General features: G+C 47.5%; 1 long non-coding RNA gene across 1 annotated transcript in view; it reads right to left on the minus strand.

The window, feature by feature from the left end:
• LOC309526019 overlaps positions 1-8,503 on the minus strand; it is a 79,965-nt gene extending 71,462 nt beyond the window's left edge. The window contains exon 1 of the long non-coding RNA XR_014216623.1: positions 7,850-8,503. This is a non-coding gene — a long non-coding RNA (uncharacterized lncRNA). The remainder of the gene's footprint in view (positions 1-7,849) is intronic.
• Between the last annotated feature and the right edge of the window lie 1,458 nt (positions 8,504-9,961).

Raw genomic sequence — 9,961 nt, forward strand, 5'->3', positions numbered from 1 at the left:
GGACCCGAAGGGGGTTTGGAGGCCGGGAGCGTTTTACTCCAGGAAGCTCAGCAAGTCCGAACAGAACTACACCATCTGGGACAGGGAGTTGCTGGCTATTCATGCAGCGTTCAAAGCATGGAGGCACTTCCTGATTGGAGCCAAGCACACGGTGCAGGTCTGCACGGACCACAAGAATCTGGAGCACTGGCGCACGGCACAGTTCCTGAACCAGAGGCAGATACGTTGGGCTGAGTTCTTTGCGAACTTCGATTTCCGAATAGAGTATGTCCCAGGGGACACCAACATCATGGCGGACGCGCTCTCCCGTAAGCCGCAGTATCTGGAGGACGCCACGCCAGCGGCCGCCATGCACATCTTCGCACCAACAGTGTGGGCGTGCGCTGCGGCGACAGTGGACCTGGAGGCGGTGCGACGAGCGTTGCAGAATGACTCCTTCGCGCAAGCAAAGATGGCAGAGATGCAAAGGGGCACGGCAGCGACCGACGGGTTCCAGCTGAGAGATGGATTGCTCATCCGCAAAGGGGCCATCTACGTGCCGGGAGACGAACTTCGCGCCAAGGTACTGCATCAGCTGCACGACGCGCCCACTGCCAGGCACTTTGGCAAGGAGAAGACGGTGGAATTAGTCGCCAGGGATTTCTGGTGGCCCGGAATGAGAGGGGAGGTCGCGGACTACGTGGCGAGGTGCGACACCTGCCAGAGGGCCAAACCAGTGCACAGACCGCCGGCCGGACTGTTGGAACCGCTGCAAACTCCGGTCGCGCCATGGGAGAGAGTCGCCCTGGACTTCGTCACGGATCTGCCCAGCTCAAGGGGCAAGACGGCCGTGCTGGTGGTGGTGGACTTGTTCTCCAAGATGGCACATTTCATCCCGTGTGCGAAGGTGGCCACGGCGGAACAAACCGCCAAACTGTTCATAGACCACGTGTTCAAGGTTCACGGGCTGCCACGGTCTATTCTGTCCGACCGCGGGCGGCAGTTCATCTCGAATTTCTGGCAGAAGCTGATGGGCTTCCTAAACGTCAAGATCAACCTGGCGTCGGCGAGACACCCGCAGACCAACGGGCAAGCGGAGCGGGTCAATGCCATCATGCAGCAGTACCTGAGATGCTATGCGAATCAACAGCCGGTGACGTGGGTGGATTACCTGCCGCTCGCCGAGTTCGCCTACAACAACACGAAGCACGTGTCCACGGGGGTCACGCCGTTCTTCGCCAACAACGGGAGGCACCCCAGAACCTTCCCGGGACTGGAAAGACTGGTGGAGGGGGAGCCGCAGACAGCAGATGCGTTCGCGTCGGAGTTGCAGGAGGTCCACGATCAGCTGCGGCGGCACCTGGAGCTGGCCAAACATGCATACAAGGTGCAGGCAGACAAACACAGAAGGGTTGGCGAAGAGATCCATGTGGGAGACTGGGTCTGGTTAGCAGCCCACGCAGTGCCGGCCAGGTCGTTGGCCAAGAAGAAATTAGGGCATAAGCAACTGGGGCCCTACCAAGTCGAAGAGCAGGTCAACCCGGTGGCTTTCAGGCTGGCGCTTCCGGAGGGTTCCAGAATGCATCCGGTGTTCCACAGATCGGTGCTCACTCCCTACAAGGCACCGCACAGGTTTCAGGAACCCGGAACGGCGCCGAGTCCGCTCCGAGAGGGAACCAGGCAACGGGGAGTGGCACAGGAGGTGCGCCTCAACGAAGTCACGGAGATTTTGGACTCCAGATGGGGGGAAGAGGGGGTAGAATACCTTCTCGCTAAGGAGGGCACCCCGGCCAGTGCCAACAGCTGGGTGCCGGGCTACGCTTTAGATGAACCTCTGCTCAAGGAAGAGTTTCATGCCCTCTTCCCCCATAGGCCAATGCCAGCGGACTTTTTCGACGACTGGCTTTTCACGCCCACGCTTTCAGCCAGCACGTTCCGGGGGTTCGACTCGGATGAGGAACCGACACGAGACGCCCGTTCCCCGGAGGGGTCACCCTCGGGATCTGCTTCAGAACCCTCGTATTGGTGGGATGATCGACCAGAGGAGCAGTGGCGCAGAAAGTGGCTGGAGGGTCCAGGACGAGCAACGCCTCCAGAAGGAAGCGAGGGAGAGACGGACATGGACGTTTTCGGGGACGACCAGGGTTTCGAGCACGGCGGCACAGAGATGGAAGCAGAGGTGACCGTCGTCGACGAGAGCAGGGAGGAAGAACCGGAAGACTTCGGATGGAGGCCCGCCACGGGAAGCGAACTGTACCCGACATTCGTCCCCTTGACACTGCAGCACCCAGCTCCCGCACCGGAAGGAGGGGAGGGGGGAAGAGGGGGCTTCGAGGGGGGGATGGATGTCAGGGGTTCAGGAGCAGAGGCGAGGGCAAGGGAGGAAACAGAGAGCGAGGGGGAGGAGGCAGAAGAAAGGATGAGTGATGACGACGACCCGAGATCTCCGAGTCTTTCCAGTGAATCAGAAGATTCACAAAAAGGAGCACCAGTGGCCAGGGCAAGGGGGGAGACTAGGGGGACACCCCAGGAAGATAGAGCCAGAGGGGACTCAGAGGGGAGCAGTTGGAGATCGGGACCAGCGTCACCGCCAGAGAGTAGGAAAGAGGAAGAGCGCCAGGGATCAAGCGCTGGCAGCTCGCAACAGGAGGGAGGGCACGAGTCAGGAGTGGCCACACCTTCATCGGGGAGCGAAGTGACGGTTAGACGGAAAGTGGAAGGTTGGGCGCGCGCGCCAAGTTCAAATGCACAGGAAGGTGGCGCAGTAGGCAGCCCGGAAAGGGAGCCAGGTCCTAAAGCCCGGCGCAAGGAGACAGGAGAGTCAGGGGGGTCAGCGTCAGAAGAATCCCGGAAGGAAGAGACCCAGGGGGGCAGAGGGACCCAGAGGAGAACTGTCAGGCGGAAAAGGTGGAGCAGGGCTAGGATATTAAGTTGGTGCGCAAGGGGCGGAGACTCAGACGGAGCTTCGCCGATCTAAGCATAAGACGTAGGGTTGCACGCAGCAGCTCGAGAATGGAGACTGTAACTCAATAAAGACTTTTATTTAACGATCGCTGGCTAGCGTGATCCTCTGTGAGCTAGGATCTGGAAGTAACCCTGACAGCTATGAAAAAGACAGACTTAGCATTTAAAAGGGCTTCCACATAAGTTACAATGAATTATTTGTAATTAAATAACGTTTATGATCTGTTAAATGCAGTTAACGTTGCAGAGCCTTATAAAGCGACCCCCAATTGCATATTGAAGGCCTGCCTTCCTATTTTTCCCACAGCATAAAAACTAATTAGCGAAGAGCACGTTGCTCAAACCGGACAGCCATTTGGGCAGTAGGCAGTGAGCTGAAAATTATAATATGCACATTATGGAGCCTTTGGCTCCAATTGCTGTGGTAGCCAATGTCTGCTTTTTTATCCACTGTAATGTTTCAATCCAAACTTTGAGTTAATTTTCATATTTCCAATGATTTGTGCTCTGTTCCCCATCACCCTCCCATCACTGGCAATGTACTATTTATTACATACACTGAGATTTCAGAGGCACAATGCTTATCCAGGTTTTGTTTCTTTTGGAAAGAGATCATTTTGTAATATTTGAATCTATTTACAAATACTGTATACAGGTTAAGGATAAATGTGAAAGCACAGATTGACACTTCAAAATGTCACATCCAATACCACCATTGGATCTCCAAGGAGACACCCAGCACCCCAAATTGCCATTAGCTTACAGCAGGCATGGCCTAACTTTGCCCTCCAGATGTTTAGGGACTACAATTCCCATCATCCCTGACCACTGGCCCTGTTAGCTAGGGATGATGGGAGCTGTAGTCCCAAAACATCTGGAGGGTCAAGTTTGGCCATGCCTGGCTTACAGAAACCCCAGAATTCAACTTTCTGTTTCTGTGTACACACTGACAGCTTATAATGCACCTAGGTCATTCTTTTTCTCAATTTGAATCCATGCTGGTTTAAGGAAAAACACAGTATTTCATAAGAAATTACAGGATAGATACATCGTAGATGCGGATCAGTCTCAATCCTTCCTCTACTGTAGGAGTTGCCAACCCACTGGCACACAAACACGCACCAAGCCCTTCACTGGTGCCCCTATCTGCCCCTGCTCCTCTCCCCTCTGCAACTGGGCTGAAGTGTTTCCCCAGCCAGGTCATTTTCTTTCCTCGGGGGGGGGGGGGGGAGATGCTGCCAATATCATGACACTATTATACAAACCTATGATGAAACCACACTTGTACAGTCACCTCACCTTAAAAATACTATTGTAGAGCTGGTCCAGAAAGGGGCAACTAAAATTATCAAGGGGATGCCGTAACTCCCCCATGAGTTACATTTGGAACTTTTTAGTTTAAAGAAAATGTGTGTAAGATGGAAGTGTGTAGAATTATGCATGGTTTGGAGAAAGCATGTAAAGAAAAGTTTGGCTCCCTCACGCTAGAACTTAGGGACTTCAAATAAGGCTGAATGTTAGCACAGACACAGACACACACACCCCTTCATACAGTGCACTTACTAGAGGGAGTGATGGTTATCTGTCTGGCTACTGTGGAAACAGAGTGCTGGACTAGATCAGCCTTTGGCCTGATCCAACAGCCTCTTCTTACGCTCAGAAGAGAAAATTCACCTTGTGAATCAGTTTACACACAGATCCAACGAACACTCCCAGAAAATAGTCATCTGTATTTACCAGTGTCATGAAGACCTGGAAGAATGTAAATTTCAGTGAATAAATCTTTTGTCCATCTGTATAACTCAATAAAATATTTATATCCAGACTGTCATGCGGTGTGAGTGACAAGGCATTAACAGATAATAAATGCACTGAAAACCCAATGACAAATGTTGTTTCAAGTTCTCTATTGCTAGCAAATATTTGATTAGCAAATAGCTCTGCACTGGTGCATTTGAGAAGGTAACCGAGAGCCATCTGCATTCCTCAAGCAAATCTCCTGGCAAATAACAAATAAATTTGACAAGGATGCTATGCCCCATTTCCTCTCCTGCCCCCCCACCCTCCCGCCCACCAGTGAAAGTAGCAGTGGTCACTATAGCATCTTCATTTATAATCTGAGTCAACAGCATAGCAGCTGCAGCTTCTGGGTTCAATTCAGATCTGCTGTAAGAGGGTATACAATTTGATTGCTCGATTGTGTCACAGGGACAAAAATAAGACATGGATTGGATCCTGATTACAGCACACATTTGCTTTCTTCTTTATCCAGGAGATCTTCAGCAATGCAGGCACAACTCAATGCAGGCACAGAGATGCAGAGCCTCCCCATCTTACTAATAATACTCATTACTCAACTTACTGATAATAGAAAAGCATCCATTAAATTCCAGGAACAGTTAATGACATGCTTGTTTGGTGTCCAGGGTAGTTCACTCCCTTTTCATTCATAATCACTTCATACAGAACATGATTATTATCATTGCTAATCACCTCTTTTCACGCCCCCTACCCAACAGTGACTGGGCTAAAAGGTTAAAATATTGCATGCCCAGTAAAAAGAAGAGGAAACCGAAGTATTTTTTGTACATTTGTACGTTTAGATTTTAAAGCACCACTCGAGTATATAAAACCTGTTAAGTATCCAACATACCTAGGCACATGCTAACATACATCTCATTGCAGCCTTAATCCACCATCATCATGATGCCTGTACCGTATTAAATATTAGTGCAGAGGTATTTTTTACAGCTTGATCTGTGGGGTAACAAACTGCCTCTACTACTACCTTTTTGATTTTTGCTGTATCTCACATTTATGTATAGGAAGTGAAATAAACGCCCATGACAAGGATTACAACAGGCACCCCCAACCTGCGGCCCTCCAGAAGTTTTGGTCTACAACTCCCATGATCCCTTGCTAACAGGACCAGTGGTCAGGGGTGATGGGAATTGTAGTCCAAAACATCTGGAGGGCCGAAGGTTGGGGATGCCTGGATTAGAAGCTAAAAGAAAGGTGAAAGGTAAGGGAGGGTGGTGAGTTAGAAAACAAGCAGCACGTTGTACAAAATGAGCAAGGTTATGATGTAATGTCATGGAATCACAGAACTGTGGAGTTGAGAATCATCTGGTCCAATTCCCTGCAGTGCAGGAATATGCAGCTGCCCCATACAGGGACTGAACTTTAAACCTTGGCATTATGAGCACCACACTCTGACCAACTGAGTTATCCTTCCCTGTTCTGCTTATCTATAACTGATACACATATGCGTGAGCCTTACTTGAACTATCAATATTTCATTGCTAAGCATGTGGTGCCTGTAAGCCCATTACATGAACCGTAGCCCCTAAAACCCCCTGTATTTTAGGCAATATGAATCTCCAACTGTGATTCATAATCTGATGGTTCAGCTTCATTCCTCACTTGACAAAGGGCAGGATTCAACTAAGCAGGTGCACTAGCAGGAACCAACACAATGAGTCCCCCGTGCAGGACTTTCCACCCTCTGCTCCCTCCACACTGCCCAAGTTGGCTCTGAAATGCTTGTGCTGATGGAATGATTGAAAAAGCACAGCACTGGATTCCTCTCAAAGTGGCAGACGTGCATGATGGAATCTACCCTTTGATTTATAATAACTGAATCCCATTATGAGTTTGGCACCAGTCACAAAAGTGTTAAATACATTGAGTCCAGTAGCACAACTTGCATTACATATCTCCCAAAACTAAATTCAAGAGTGCCCTTTTTTTTTGCTTTAGACAAATCTATTATTTAGATAAACTTTCCCAAGATCCCTCAGCTCTAGGAACCTTTTCCAGACCATGACTTTAAAAACAGCAAAAGCAGCTGGGAAGAGAGAATAGGAGTTCAGGGATATATATGTTGTGTGTCTTTGTTTCTCAATTGGATCCTTTTACATGATTTTTTATGTATGTGGAATTTAATGCATTGTGACTTGCTATTTTTATTTTAGTTTAGTAATTCATTATTGTAATGTCTAATGAATTTGTTTAATTATTTGCTGATATTTAATTTTATTGTGTACTATTATATTCTAATAGATTATCAAATATTACTTTATTCAATATAAGTTGTTTATTCTAAAGTTACACTTTTATCGTGACTTTTTCGTATTGGATCAGATTGTTATATGGGGTGTAATCTGTCATATATTATGTTGTTTGTTCAGCTTGTAAACCGCCTTGTGTGAAGTAATGTAGAAAGGCAGAATACAAAGTTATAGTAAAAGGAAAAATTAAATACAACCTATGAAGGTACAGTGGTACCTCAGGTTAAGTATTTAATTCGTTCTGGAGGTCTGTTCTTAACCTGAAACTGTTCTTAACCTGAAGCACTATTTCTGGGTTGGCAGAGTCTGTAACCTGAAGCGTATGTAACCTGAAGTGTATGTAACCTGAGGTACCACTGTACTTCAACAAACTTTCTTGTATGGTTGCAGATAACACATATACTGGATAGCATTCCCACACTCTAATTCATAATTGATTTGGTATTTGAGCTTTGATATCCCCTTTGTTTTTAACTTAAAATGAAGACTGCTTAAATACTGCAAAGTCGGCTTCTGAGTTTCTCTCACTTTATTTTGTACCACGTGTGAATGTTGTCAATGCAAGATACAAAATGGGAGCTAAATTAGTCGTATTACACACAATCGCCTTGTGTGTAAGCCAACACGCTTGGGATAAACCCAGCCTAAACAGAATTTTAAGCTGTGTGGGGAGGCAGGCACCGTGTTTCAGATCTAGGCCCTCAAATTTAACTTTATTTTCTAAGCTGCACCCAAACCCTGTGTTTGCTGAGCACCTAAACAGGAGCACTGAGTGTGCAACCTTACTAACTGAAAGCTCACATTGACCCTGCAATCTCATTTAAGGTAAGCCTCACCTGTGAGAATGGCTGGAGAGCCAAGTGGTTTCTTGCACTTGAAGGAAGATCTGATCTGAAGTATCTCTGCAGGGCCTTCCAGCTTCTCCATGAACACAGCTGTCCTCCCGATACTCCTCTGTGCTGCCGTCCAACAGCAGGTGAATTCGCATCAGGCCTGGCAGCACATGAAAGAGCTCTAAGCTGGGAGCTGCGTACGGCTGAAAAACCACCGAAGATTGTAGTTGGGATTGTCTCCAGCCCCTGGAGAGAGCTTCATTATACTGGCAGCAGCAGAAGCCTGCCTGGTCTGTGAGAGGCTAAGTACACAGCTGCCAGGCTCACCCGGCCTAATCAGACTCCCCTGCTGTGTCCCAGGCAAGCTCATTAGCAAAGGTCTTCATGTCACTGAGCAGAGGCCTTTTCCAAAGAAATCATCAAGCTGCCCCTGGCCTGAGAAGGTGTGGCCTACATCTGTGCCGTGAACAGATACTCAGAACAAGACAAGGGAGGAACAGGCAGAGAAAGAACTGTCTTGAACCTCCAGTTCTTTCACATTGAAATATACTCGGAGTCCTGTAGCGATTTCATGCTCTTTATTGCAGCTTGTAAAACAGTGATTGAATTGCCCCCCAAACCTCAGGCTTTTATATACATTATTTACAGAATGAGTCCCATCTGATTGGCTGATTCTGCTTCCCTCCTGGAGTCTGGTTGGTCTTTTCCTGCAGGCCAATCAGTTGTTGCATTCTACGATCCAAACAGCCTAATAGGCTGATTAACTTCCTCCTGGAGCCTGATTGGTCTTTTCCTGCAAGCCAATCAGTTGTTGCATTCTAGGATCCTACTTGCCTATTGTTCTAGATCCAAGCTTAGTACATAACACACATGTACCCCCAAGGTCTCCATAAATAACTCTGCATGCACGTTTAGGTAGCCTGACAGAAAGGAACATGTGCACTTACAACGGACCCCTCTTGTGCCCTTGTGTCTCACGCCTCCCCCACATCTCTGGTGTTGCCTTGGTTTTATAGTGAACCAAGGTGCCTTCCAAGGCCTGTAATAATTATTTAGAAATAATAACTTCAGCAGGAGCAGCATCGCATGCTGGTGTGAGGAAAGCTGCGCCTGCTAACACTCCCAGCACCACAATTAAAATTAAAAAGGTGCAGGACCATTGCAGCTGATCTCGTCACACAAGCCTCCAAGTGCTCTGGCTCCTTTACATGCCTTGCCATGTGTCTTCCACCATGTTCAGCCAGGCCTTTGGCTGATTAACATCATACACCAGTATTTCCCAACCTTGGGTCTCCAACTGTTTTGGGACTACAGTTCCCATCACCCCTGACCACTGGTCCTGCTCGCTTGCGATGATGGGAGTTGTAGTCCAAAAACAGTTGGCGACCCAAGGATGTCCTACACCCTTTTAAATGTGTTTGTGGGAGGGGGTTATTATTTTGTTCTTGTTTTTATTAGGTTTTTTGTCTTTTTATCTTGTACTTTTATGATGTGAACTGCCCTGAGATCTACAAATGAAGGGCAGTATACAATTTTAACAAATTAATAATAAATATATTAATTAATAAATAAAAGGTTATAATTAGCCAAAGGCCTGGGAGATGTGGAATGTTCATAAAGATATGCCCAGTACCCTGAGATCTACAGATGAAGGGCAGTATGCAAATTTGATAAATAAATTAAAAATAAAGATATTAAAAATTGGATGGTTGGAAGGTATAGGAGCCCTGCCATCTTTTGCTTCAAGCCATCCTTCCTGGTCCTCCTTTCGTGTTTTTTCTCAGTGGGTTAGTCCAGGACCACTGGTACAGTCAGCCACACAGTCACCTCTTTCTCAGTTTCCTTCACGGGGCATTTTTCTTGCCTATTGAAATATACTCAGAGTCGCAAAGTGATTTCATGCTCTTTATTCAGCTCATAGTGGTGAGGAGGAATGAATGGAAGTCCCCTCACAGTATCTGCTTTATATACATTATTTACACAATGGGCTGCACATGATTGGCTAATTCCGGAATTCTACTGTAAGCCAATCAGGTTGTGGATTCACTTCTATCTGGAGCAGGATTGGGTTGTTCCTGCCAACCAATCATACTGCTGCATTGTTCTATGACCAAT

The sequence above is a fragment of the Podarcis vaucheri genome (assembly GCF_965113315.1).
Source record: "Podarcis vaucheri genome assembly, chromosome: 2".
Lineage (NCBI taxonomy): Eukaryota > Metazoa > Chordata > Lepidosauria > Squamata > Lacertidae > Podarcis > Podarcis vaucheri.